The 11,945-nt window shown below is 43.0% G+C and overlaps 1 protein-coding gene and 2 pseudogenes across 5 annotated transcripts in view; all 3 read right to left on the bottom strand.

Moving 5' to 3' along the window:
- The window catches only part of sfswap (splicing factor SWAP), a 169,203-nt gene that overhangs the window by 9,033 nt on the left and 148,225 nt on the right, over positions 1–11,945 (bottom strand). The gene's annotated exons all lie outside the window — the stretch shown is intronic.
- Positions 3,845–5,185, bottom strand: LOC310795428 (eukaryotic translation initiation factor 3 subunit E pseudogene; annotated as a pseudogene). Its single transcript has one exon. The product of its transcript is annotated as a eukaryotic translation initiation factor 3 subunit E pseudogene (transcript).
- LOC310795652 (eukaryotic translation initiation factor 3 subunit E-B pseudogene) lies at positions 5,983–7,218 on the bottom strand (annotated as a pseudogene). Its single transcript has one exon. The product of its transcript is annotated as a eukaryotic translation initiation factor 3 subunit E-B pseudogene (transcript).

Here is an 11,945-nt window from a genome sequence, read left to right on the forward strand (position 1 = left end):
AATTTTTTAATATTATTATTATTATTATTATTATTATTTTTTTTTTTTTTGTCTATTTACTCAATGAGCTCATGCCCAAACAAGGCGTGTCTATTTAGATGCTGAAATGTTAATGCTTTTTGTGTTAGAATTTCTAACACAAAAAGCATTAACAAGCATTAACAAAAAGCATCAACATTTCAACACAAATTCTTTTTGTGTTAGAATTTCTAACACAAAAAGCATTAACATTTCAGCATCTAAATAGACACGCCTTGTTTGGGCATGAGCTCATTGAGTAAATAGAAAAAAAAAAAAAAAAAAAAACGTTAACGGTTAATCGATTAACGGTTAACCGTTGACATCCCTACCCCCTACCTCTTTCTTTCTTTACCTCCTCTCACTCTTTCACCTCCTCTCTCCCCCTACCTCTTTCTTTCTTTGACCCCCTCTCTCTCACTCTTTTACCTCCTCTTCCACCCACCTGCCTCACTTCCACAGCGCTCCCTGTCTTGTCTGTAGCCCCCCCCCCCCCCCCGGGGTGCTGGAGCTCTAGAATCAGCACAGCCATTATGAAGCTGATTGAGCCTATTCACATCCCCCCCAAACCAAAGGGCAATAACGCCACCAAACGACCCCCGTGCTTATTAAGTAACAAAAACTCAATCAAATTCCTCTCCATGTAAAAATGTCATCAAAGAAATGTGCGCCCAGAGGCAAAGGCACTCGCGTGAAGAGCTGGATGCTGGCAAACACAGACACTGAGAAGTACTTGGAGGTGGAGGAGAATATGAGCGTTATGATGGGGCCCCAAAGAGCCTCAGGTTGGTAGTAAACACACAGGAGGACGTGAGGAAACGACTGGGGGATGTAAGCTGAGGCCAAGAGAGGGCAGAGAGACGGGGTAAAGTCAAGCAATTACGCGGGGGGTGTAGGGATGTGAGGGGCGTGGCCGCTGCCCGATCGACAGCTCCCCCTCTGCTCTGATATCATGGTTTAGTATGCGTGTTAGGGGTGTCAAAAATAATCCATTATAAGATGCATCGCGATGCGGACGTGCACGATTCTGCATCGATTCACAAATGTCAAAAATCGATTATAAAAAAAATTAAAAATAAAGAATATAATCAAATAAAATATAATGGAAGTACATGCAGTTGTTTATTTTAATTATGGATCATAATACAATGCAATTCCAAATGCACTTTTATTTTAAAAGTAGCCACACAGTGAGAAAAAAGAAAGTGAGAAAAAATAAATCATGTATTACGGAAAAAAGTGATGCATCGATTTAAGATGCATCGAGATGCATCGATAATCGTAATCGAATCGAATCGTAGCCCTCTGAATCGTAATCGAATCGAATCGTGAGGCCAGTGAAGATTCACAGCCCTAATGCGTGTGCCTGTGCACACTCACAAGGGTTCTTTTACAAGACTTTGTGTGTAGGTTGTGTTCAGTTAAACATCTTCCTTGACATTTGACGTCAACCTACGCTAAGCTCCAGAGATCCTGTGGTTCACGGTTGTGTATCGCATACATACACGTTCCAAAGACCAAGCCGAACAGGATTTACTCTATCTCAGCGACAAGTGCAACTCTGAAAATGGGCCTTTTAAGATTGCATACATTTTTTGGAAGGACATATTTTAAGGGTTCACTCCAATAACTGGAAAGCAAATCTGGGTTCTTGCCATAATGGGATGCTCTGAGAGTGCCTTTGAGCTACTATACAAGACCCAAAAGACTCTCATGTTTGACATGGTTTATAGTTAAAAGGGCTTTTCAGAGAAAGTGGAAATCAACCTCCCCCCTCCTTGCTTCAAGAACTGGTTGGTTCATTTGGACTAATTGCCCTACTGTATGTATAAACCACTTGGGATATTATGTGTTTGTGTTCATTTATGCAGAATAAATTACATGCAGTGATTTAAAACATGTCCATGTGTTTTCGTGCATATGTTAATAATCCCAACATTGCAGTGTCTTGGAGATCCCCAATGTTATAGTAGAGACTTGAATTCACTTTGCCTGCTAAATCAAATGTATTTGTTATATTGTGTTTTATGCTGTGTGCTTTTGATGTGCTTGTTGTGTGCTTTTGTTTGCTTTATTGACTTTACTCTTGTGTCCCGCCCAAAAGTGAGTTTTTGAAGGATATGAAGGACAAAAAAACAGCAACATGAGGCAAAACAATAAAACTGAAGAACAAATAACACTGTGTGTGCCTTTCTTTGCCTGTTTGCTTTTATTGTTTTTATTCTATGTGCTTTTGCTTGCTTGCTTTTATTGTTTTGATCATTTGTTTCTTGCACTCTTGTACTCTGCACTTTGGGTTGCCTTTGGGTATGAAAAGTGCTGAACAATTCAATTTGCCTTGCCTATGGAGAGATAGTGTAGAAATAGACAACCTTGGAGAGTGACAAGACTGTAAAGTGATACATAGATACACACAGACACACTTGTCACACTGACACACAAACAGCAGGTCAATTAAAACCTAAAAATGTATTTTTTACCCAAACCAATCTCATAACTTCCTCTCCCAGGGTTTGGGATCTTGGGACCTCACTCACTTTGTTCTGCCTGTGGCCCTGTTAGGAAAGAACTATCACAAACTCTTTGACTTACTGTCCGTTAGGCATAGAATCAAACTGATCTATCACAAACTATTTGACTTACTGTCCGTTAATCATGGAATCAAACTGATCTATCACAAACTATTTGACTTACTGTCCGTTAATCATGGAATCAAACTGATCTTTCACAAACTATTTGACTTACTGTCCGTTAATCATGGAATCAAACTGATCTATCACAAACTATTTGACTTACTGTCCGTTAATCATGGAATCAAACTGATCTTTCACAAACTATTTGACTTACTGTCCGTTAATCATGGAATCAAACTGATCTATCACAAACTATTTGACTTACTGTCCGTTAATCATGGAATCAAACTGATCTATCACAAACTATTTGACTTACTGTCCGTTAGGCATAGAATCAAATTGATCAGGAGACACTTGATTGGCCTGTTGAAAAGGCTCTATCTCAATGCAGAGTATGTAATGTGAACCTGAGAGCATTCAATATTACTAGAAATTAGGTGCGCTCATTTCAAGTTTATTTTATATGCTCAATAAACTTAATTTTAACTTTGTTCGAGTGACATCACTCTAGCAACTCGGGCGGTGTGTGTGTCATCTGTGAGTGACACAATTGTTCAATTTGCACATTGTGGCATCATCACTGATGATGACCTCACAATTGCTCGAGTGATATCACTGATGACATCACTCGATGATATCAGTTATGATATGAATTGTGATCATATTAGTTATTATGATAAACAGTTTATTGTTGTTTATTATAGGGATCCCCACTACCTCATTAGATGACTCTTCCCGGGGTCCAAGACAACAATACCAATTACATGACAGACAGCAATGAAATTAAATACAAAAAAAAAAAAAACACTAACTGGTCCTACTTATTTTTAGCTGCGGCCAGCATGACTAGCATCTCTATAAGTCACACTGTTGGTTGTCCACAAAAAGTTCACCACGCTTAGCGAGCAGTTTTTTGCCCTAGGAGGCAGAAATTTGGCATGGAGGTCAAGTGTGTGTGTGTTTGTGTTCATGCCAAATGGTTAAAAGGGTTGTGGTGGAGGGGAAATTTCACAATGGAGTGGATGATGTCACACTCTGACTGACATCGCATATCTGGTCGCAGCTATTGCAAATTCACCTTTGTTGTATTTTCTTTTTGCATTTTTCAAAAAATTGGTGATGACTTGAAATAAGTGCAAAAAAGTACTGGTATGATGCAGAGAAAAATGGGACAAAATCCATCAATCTTCTTGCTAAAATCCAGTTTCTTGACCCGTCCAGTTTGGCGTCTCGTTCGGGGTGCTGTGGGCCTGCTGCTTCTTCTCGATGTTCATGGCCAACATTTGGCTGCGGAAAGCGAGGCTCTTGGTCTTCTCGATCACCTGCTGGTAAGGTGATATGGCGTTGTTGCCCATAACCACATGGCCCAGTTTGGAGTCTATCTTGGCATCAAGCCTGGCATTGCGGATAATGTTGACGATCCATCTCTCGGCCTCCTCGGGCGTCATGCTCAGCTTGTCTGCCAGCATGCTGATGCTGATGCGCTGGTGAATTCTGCAGAAGGTCTCAAAGATGAAGAGGCGAGCGTTCTCAATGAAGTCCTCCAAGCAAGCCCCCAGGAAGAAGTCATTCACAAGAACCGACTCACACTCCCTCAGTTTCTTCTCTGCACCATCAAAGTCAAAGTTCACATACAGGCACTCCACAAATTCTGTAATTGGATCTTTGTAGGTGTAAGACTCCTGCTGTATGACCTTCACCAGATCTTTCACGACCTGCCGGCGCTTACGGACATCCTTGTTTGCGATGACCGCTGTGGTTAGGTAACGCAAGATGTGAGGGCACATGGTCTGGATGGCATTGAGGTATTCAGGCTGATACAGGAAAAGCTCAATGATATTGTCTGTGCCTTTGGGATGGTTGAAGAAGACGAAGAGAGACCAGTGAATGAGCCATGTCCTCTGCTGGAGAGACTGGAGAGGGGAGCTGACAGAGTTGCTATCGATCGTGTCCCTCAGGCGAGTGAGATCCTCCATGGCAGCCTCCCAGTTCTGCATCAGGATCTCAGAGGCCAGTTTGCCCCACAGAGAGCTCAGGGCATTCCTGTCTGCAGACTGGACCAAGACACGGAAGAAGTAGAGGTACTCCGCAGCACCAGAATAGTTTCCACACTCATACTGGAACTTGGCATATCTATACAGAGTGTCTAAGTTCTCCTGACGGAAGTTGTGATTCTGCGCCAAATAGTCAAACAGCATCTGTCCGTCCCTGGTGGACTGCACCTGGCTTATGGTTTCTGGGTCCTGAAACATCTTCACGATGGGCTCGGTCTCAGATTGGAGCTGCTTGAGCTGGGCGAGGACTGCTGCCTTCTTCTCCTTTAGAGTGTGGGGAATCCCCTTCTTGGGGAAGAGCTTTTTGTACACATCCATGGCGAAGTCCACCATGTTGGTCTCACTGAGGAGTTGTAGCTTTCCATGAAGCAACTCCTTCTCATTGTAGATCTCTTTGACAGACAGGAACTCCAGCAGAGGAAAAACCAGATGCTGGTCCAAAAAGTGGGCAATTCTGGTGGTGAGGTCATACTCCGCCATCTTTACTCATGAAAAGCACCGGTCCTACTTATAGCCTTTGCAGGGAAGGAATGATGACATCACAAATTATGTCACAATGTCTATGACATCATGAGTGAGGTTATGTAAGAATTAGTGATGTCACCAGTGATGTCACTTGAGCACATGGTGATGATGTCACCAGTGATGTCACTAGAGCAATTCAATCTTACAAGTAAATTGGGCGGCGTTTATAATAGGGAGGCGCTCTGAGCATGCTCAATTGATGGATCTACTATGACATCATCATCACCCTGTCATACATTCCAAAAAATACACAGAACAAATTGCGTTCCTTATCAGTTTAATAAAAAACACGTCTTTTAGTTTCCAAATAAGGGACAATTTCTTATTTTATTTCACTGTTTATTAGCACGTCTGCCTCATTTGTGTCTCATTAAATCAGACTGTCCAACTTCTATCTGTGGACATGTTGCTCTGGTGTTTATACATGCAAAATACTGCATAGTGTGTTGACATGCGCCACGGTAATTGGCTTTGCTTGAAAAGGCGTCATTTATACGCTGTTTTTAGCTGAAATCTTGACTGTAGCAGGCCGTACAGGGGTTCTTCTTCCTATTCTTCCTATGAAGTTTTCACCTAAAAACAGCATATAAATGACATATTTCCAAGTCAACTTGGCATCACAGAGTGTGGAACGGAATATACCAGTACATGTTTTTCCAGAATCCGCAATTGTATCAAGCTAACCATAATGAGCCACCACAAGACCGGAGGTGGGAGGTTTTGCCTTCAAAATAAAAGCATAACCATTATCATCATATTAGCACCAGTGGCTCCTGCTGGTAAAGTGATATGGCGTTGTTGCCCATAACCACATGGCCCAGTTTGGAGTCTATCTTGGCATCAAGCCTGGCATTGCGGATAATGTTGACGATCCATCTCTCGGCCTCCTCGGGCGTCATGCTCAGCTTGTCTGCCAGCATGCTGATGCTGATGCGCTGGTGAATTCTGCAGAAGGTCTCAAAGATGAAGAGGCGAGCGTTCTCAATGAAGTCCTCCAAGCAAGCCCCCAGGAAGAAGTCATTCACAAGAACCGACTCACACTCCCTCAGTTTCTTCTCTGCACCATCAAAGTCAAAGTTCACATACAGGCACTCCACAAATTCTGTAATTGGATCTTTGTAGGTGTAAGACTCCTGCTGTATGACCTTCACCAGATCTTTCACGACCTGCCGGCGCTTACGGACATCCTTGTTTGCGATGACCGCTGTGGTTAGGTAACGCAAGATGTGAGGGCACATGGTCTGGATGGCATTGAGGTATTCAGGCTGATACAGGAAAAGGTCAATTATATTGTCTCTGCCTTTGGGATGGTTGAAGAAGACGAAGAGAGACCAGTGAATGAGCCATGTCCTCTGCTGGAGAGACTGGAGAGGGGAGCTGACAGAGTTGCCATCGATCGTCTCCCTCACGCAAGTGAGATCCTCCATGGCAGCCTCCCAGTTCTCATTTGTCAGGATCTCAGAGGCCAGTTTGCCCCACAGAGAGCTCAGGGCATTCCTGTCTGTAGACGGGACCAAGACACGGAAGAGGTAGAGGTAGTCTGCAGCACCAGAGTAGTCTCCACACTCATACTGGAACTTGGCATATTTATACAGAGTGTCTAAGTTCTCCTGACCGAAGTTGTGATTCTGCGCCAAATAGTCAAACAGCATCTCTCCGTCCCTGGTGGACTGCACCTGGCTTATGGTTTCTGGGTCCTGAAACATCTTCACGATGGGCTCGGTCTCAGACTGGAGCTGCTTGAGCTGAGCCACAACTTCTGCCCTCTTCTCCTTTAGAGTGTGGGGAATCTCCTTCTCGGGGAAGAGCTTTTCGTACACATCCATGGCGAAGTCCACCATGTTGGTCTCACTGAGGAGGTGTAGCTTTCCATGAAGCAACTCCTGCTCATTGTAGATCTCTTTGACAGACAGGAACTCCAGCAGAGGAAAGACCAGATGCCGGTCCAAAAAGCTGGCAATTCTGGTGGTGAGGTCGTACTGGGCCATCCTTACTGATGGAAAACACCGGTCCTACTTATAGCCTCTGCAGGGAAGAATGATGACATCACAAATTATGTCACAATGTCTATGACATCATCAGTGATGTCATAAATATTCTTCTTCTTCTGTGGTGTTTTTATGGCAAGTTGCCATTACCCCCTCCTTCTGGATTCATCCATCTGTCCTTCTGGTCCTCTCGCCACCGATGTCATAATCACTGAGATATCACTTATGTATAGAATTAGTGATGTCACCAGTGATGACACTCGAGCACTCGGTGATGATGTCATCAGTGATGTCACTTGAACAATTCAATCGTATACTACTATAATAGGGCGGCGTTTATAATAGGATGGCGTTCTGATGCTCAGTTGATGGATGATCTACTCTGACATCATCATCACCCTGTCATACATTCCCAAAAATACGGAACAAAGAAAGTACGTTCCTTACCAGTTCAATAAGGAACACTTCTTTTTCAAAATAAGGGACTATTTCGTGTTTAATTTCACTGTTTATTAGCACGTCGTCTGTCTTATGTGTCTCATTAAATCAGACGTATACACAGTACTGTCCAACTTCTCTATCTGTGGACATGCTGCTCTGGTGTTTATACATGCAAACATTTTATCAACTGGAATGATTGACTTGGCTTGAAAAGACATAATTCACACCCTGTTTTGAGCTGAAATATTGACTGTAGCAGGCAGGCCCTCCAGGTCTTGTTCGTCTCCCTTCTTCCTACAGAGAGTTCACCTAAAAAACGGCGTGTAAATTACGTCTTTTCAAGTCAACTTGGGATCTCAGTAACCTTGCTTGCAAGATGGATAACCTCGCGAGATCAAAAGAGATTCTCTCGACGTAATCCATCTTGTCATGCACAGGCAGTTAAGATGATTGGCCGAACCATGCCGGCTCGACGAATCAGCGGCAGCCTTAGGCGGGCTTAGGCTCGTCTGGGCAAGTAGTGGGTACATGGTCTTTGTAGTTCTTTTCACTCGTCAACATGGCTGCCGCCGCGGAAGTGCCAGGCAGTCTGAATGAAATTTAATGTAACGTTCCCAATTCCATGTATTAAATTCTCAAAAACGACCCTCAACATTTGGAAGGCTAAGCCACACAACTAGTTTGTTATAATCTAACGTCATGCTTCGAAGGCGACTTTACAGACGATGAGGACGGTGAGGACTCAATCAATGATAGACTACCACGGAGATCAGGCACCTTCCTCTGGTCGCAAACGTGACGTCAGAGGCATGGCGATCTGATTGGTTGAAGTTAACACGCACCAGCGGTGATAGACAGATGGGTCATCCAATCACCTGCCAAGTAGCTTGGAAAAAGTGCCCGCCTCCGTCAGCGGGTCGGGTTACTGCATTCCCAGATTGACTGGTTTTACTGAAACGCAATGTGGAGCTAAACCGTCCATCTGGCAGCGTCAGGTTAGGATCTCAGGGCGTGTGGAAGGGAATATACCAGTATGCATGTTTTTCCAAGTATCCGCAATTGTATCAAGCTAACCATAATTAGCCAGAACAAAAGTGGAGCTGGGAAGGTTTTCCCTTCAAAATAAAAGCATAACCATCACACACTGTTGATCATCTGATCAAAAAAAGCCAGTCTCACATAAACGTCAACAACTGACAATAATTGTGAACAAATTTAATAAACTTATTGCTTATTGCCTTATTGCTTATTGTTTTTGCACTCATATGCCTTGCTATATTTATACTATGTTGTAAACGGAGTCCACAGCACAATAATTTCACACGTGATACTTGTACCATGGAGTGACAATAAAAATCTTGAATCTTGAAAATTATTTTGTTCATGCAGAAAATGTCATTAACTCATTCTCTGCCAGGGTCATTTCGGTCTGTGTGCTCCCAGTGCCAGGATTTTGAGCATATTTCCTGATCTTCCAGGACCACAGAATATTCTGTGCTAGGAATAAAATTACACAACATATCTCACAATAAAGCAGAGAGACTCTCTTCTTACCCCTTGTAAAAAACTGAAACTCGACCATGTTTCCTTGTTTAGTTACAAGCAGTGGAAGTTAGCTTGTTTTCACTGAAAATGCCCTCCTTTGTAACAGAAATAGGAGAAAAATAGGTTTTTAGTGAACGACACCGTTTCAAGCAGAACTCTCTTTTGAGCCTTTTATTTTTTGCCTCAGTGACACATCAGACATATACAGTATTTGTTTTCCCCAAAAAATAAAAATAAAAATAAAAAAAAAGTTTTACTGACTTTTACTTCCTGGAACTTATTTACCAGATAGTCCAAGACTGGACGGACCAAATGAACCCTTATGCTCGCTCGCTCGCTCTCTCTCTCGCTCTCTCCTCTCGCTCTCTCTCGCTCTCTCTCTCTCTCTCTCTCTCTCTCTCTCTCTCTCTCTCTCTCTCTCTCTCTCTCTCTCTCTCTCTCTCTCTCTCTCTCTCTCTCTCTCTCTCGTCTCACACACACAGGAATCACAGGCAGCTGCTCAATGGCCGCAAATGCTGCTCAATGCACAAATGGCCGCTCATGATCGTCACTCACTAACGGACTCTGTTTACTGCTAAATGGGTGACTATACTATAAATACTAAACGTGATTTAGCGCTTCCGTCATCAGTTTGACTTGAAACAATGTCACAGGCTGGGAAAGGGTCTGATCTAATGTAAACAAGCAAAACATGAAAGTACGTCCGAGTACGTCCTTGGCACAGAACGCCATTGTAAAAAGTACGTCCGAGTACGTCTTTGGCAGAGAATGAGTTAATGGTAACAGATTGCCATTTTCTTTTCTTCTATATCAATGAAATGAGGGAAACTTTCCTTCCGTCTGTCTGCTGTTATCTCCCCAACGGGTTGGCCTAGCAAGCGGAAACTGCACATGGTGCTTTGGGCATTGGCACGGGCAGGGACTGACAAAGCACATTTTTCCATTTCACAAATTCAAGCTGTTTATTAGTATTTCTTTGGCAATTCTACACAGAGTTGTGGCGCACCACATCCCCCGGTATGGACTAGTAGTAATAATAATACTATTTGTACTATCGCCTGTTTTTTTTTTTTTTGATTGAGTTCTTTATTGATAATGAACAACAGTATATACATATATACCGTACATACACAGCCCACCATTATCAAAAGGATAAAAAACGCAATAAAGCTAACAGCTTATTTCCATTGCGGTCCTTAAGATGACTGTGATAAAATGTGCACTGGTGTGTGTATGCCTGGATGTGTGTAAGTGTATGACAGTATGAGTGCATAGTACCCCGTGCACTTGTCAGAGTCTGCGGGTAACGCGTGGGTGTGCCTGCCACGCAGGGGGGAGGATAACATGGGGAAGTAAGGCACAGTGAATAATCAATAAAAATAAGCATAAAATAAAATAAAAGTCGTGTTGTGTTGAAATGCTGCACTCAAACCTGCACAGTTGTAGGCTATAATGTGTGGACATGCTGCACTCAAACCTGCACAGTTGTAGGCTATAATGTGTGGACATGCTGCACTCAAACCTGCACAGTTGTAGGCTATAATGTGTGGCCATGCTTTTCATATATCGTGCCCACGCTTTACCAAATTCATGGCCAACCTAAATTGTTGAAAAGATCTAGTAACTAGCGCACAACTTTTACTCAACCGTGGTTAACTCATTAAAAACATTTTGACACTTGGCGGCCTCAACAAAATCTCGCAGGACTGTCCGTGATTAAACACCCATGACTGAGAGGATTCTGTACATACAAATGTAAGGATCATAAAAAGCTGCCACAATTACAGCCGGCTCCAGTCCCGCTAATGAGAACTTGGCTTGGCTTTCCAAGAGGAAAAGGAAAAGCGGGGATAAAGAGTGAATGTGTAGGGAGGGAGGGAGGGAGATCATTAAAATCAAGCTAATTAAGTGCTTCCTATTGGACATGTTGTTTACTTTTACTACTCTTTTGAGTGTTGTATTCTATTATGTTGACATGATGGCCATTTACTGGGCTTTTCCAGCAAGGCAACAACAGTATACATTACATTACATTACATTACATTACATTACGTCATTTGCAGACGAGCTTTATCCAAAGCGACTTACAATAACACATTTTTCTCAGCAATAGAGCAAACAACTATGCAACACAGTCTATGACAGCTACAACTTCTGAAGAAATAGTGGTGAAGTTTAGTATTTTTTTTAGAGAGAGAGAGAGAGAGAGAGAGAGAGAGAGAAAGAAGTGAGTTCATATCTACATTCTTCCTTTTTTCCTTCCATGTTTTCTTTGATCGTGTATTCATTGTGACCCGGTTCCGTGGGCCTATGAAATTATTACATTGATTTCTAAGGTTAAGGCTGGCTCACACTACAGGATTTTCGGGCCGATTTATGCCCGATTCACCCCTCCCGAGAATCGGAGGAGAAATCTGGCCTGGCAGCTTGCCAAGCTTGGGTCGGGCCCGACTTTCGGCACCGATTATCTTGTAGTGTGAGCTGTTTGCAGATCCAATCTTAACCCTCCCGATCTGCTCACAGCCTCATCGGGGCCGTCCCGATCATATCAAACATGTTTGATATTTAGGACTGAAAATCTGCGCGAATACATCATTCTGCTGCTGCGGGAGACTCCCGTCATTATCGTTAATTGACGCGGCTCATTTGATGCGCTGCACTGCACTGCAGGTATCAGATAGGCTACCAAATACCAACAGCACAGAACCATGAGTATTTGGGGGAAAATGTCACTATTCAAT

The sequence above is a fragment of the Poromitra crassiceps genome, assembly GCF_964638095.1.
Source record: "Poromitra crassiceps genome assembly, chromosome: 21".
NCBI classification, from domain to species: domain Eukaryota; kingdom Metazoa; phylum Chordata; class Actinopteri; order Beryciformes; family Melamphaidae; genus Poromitra; species Poromitra crassiceps.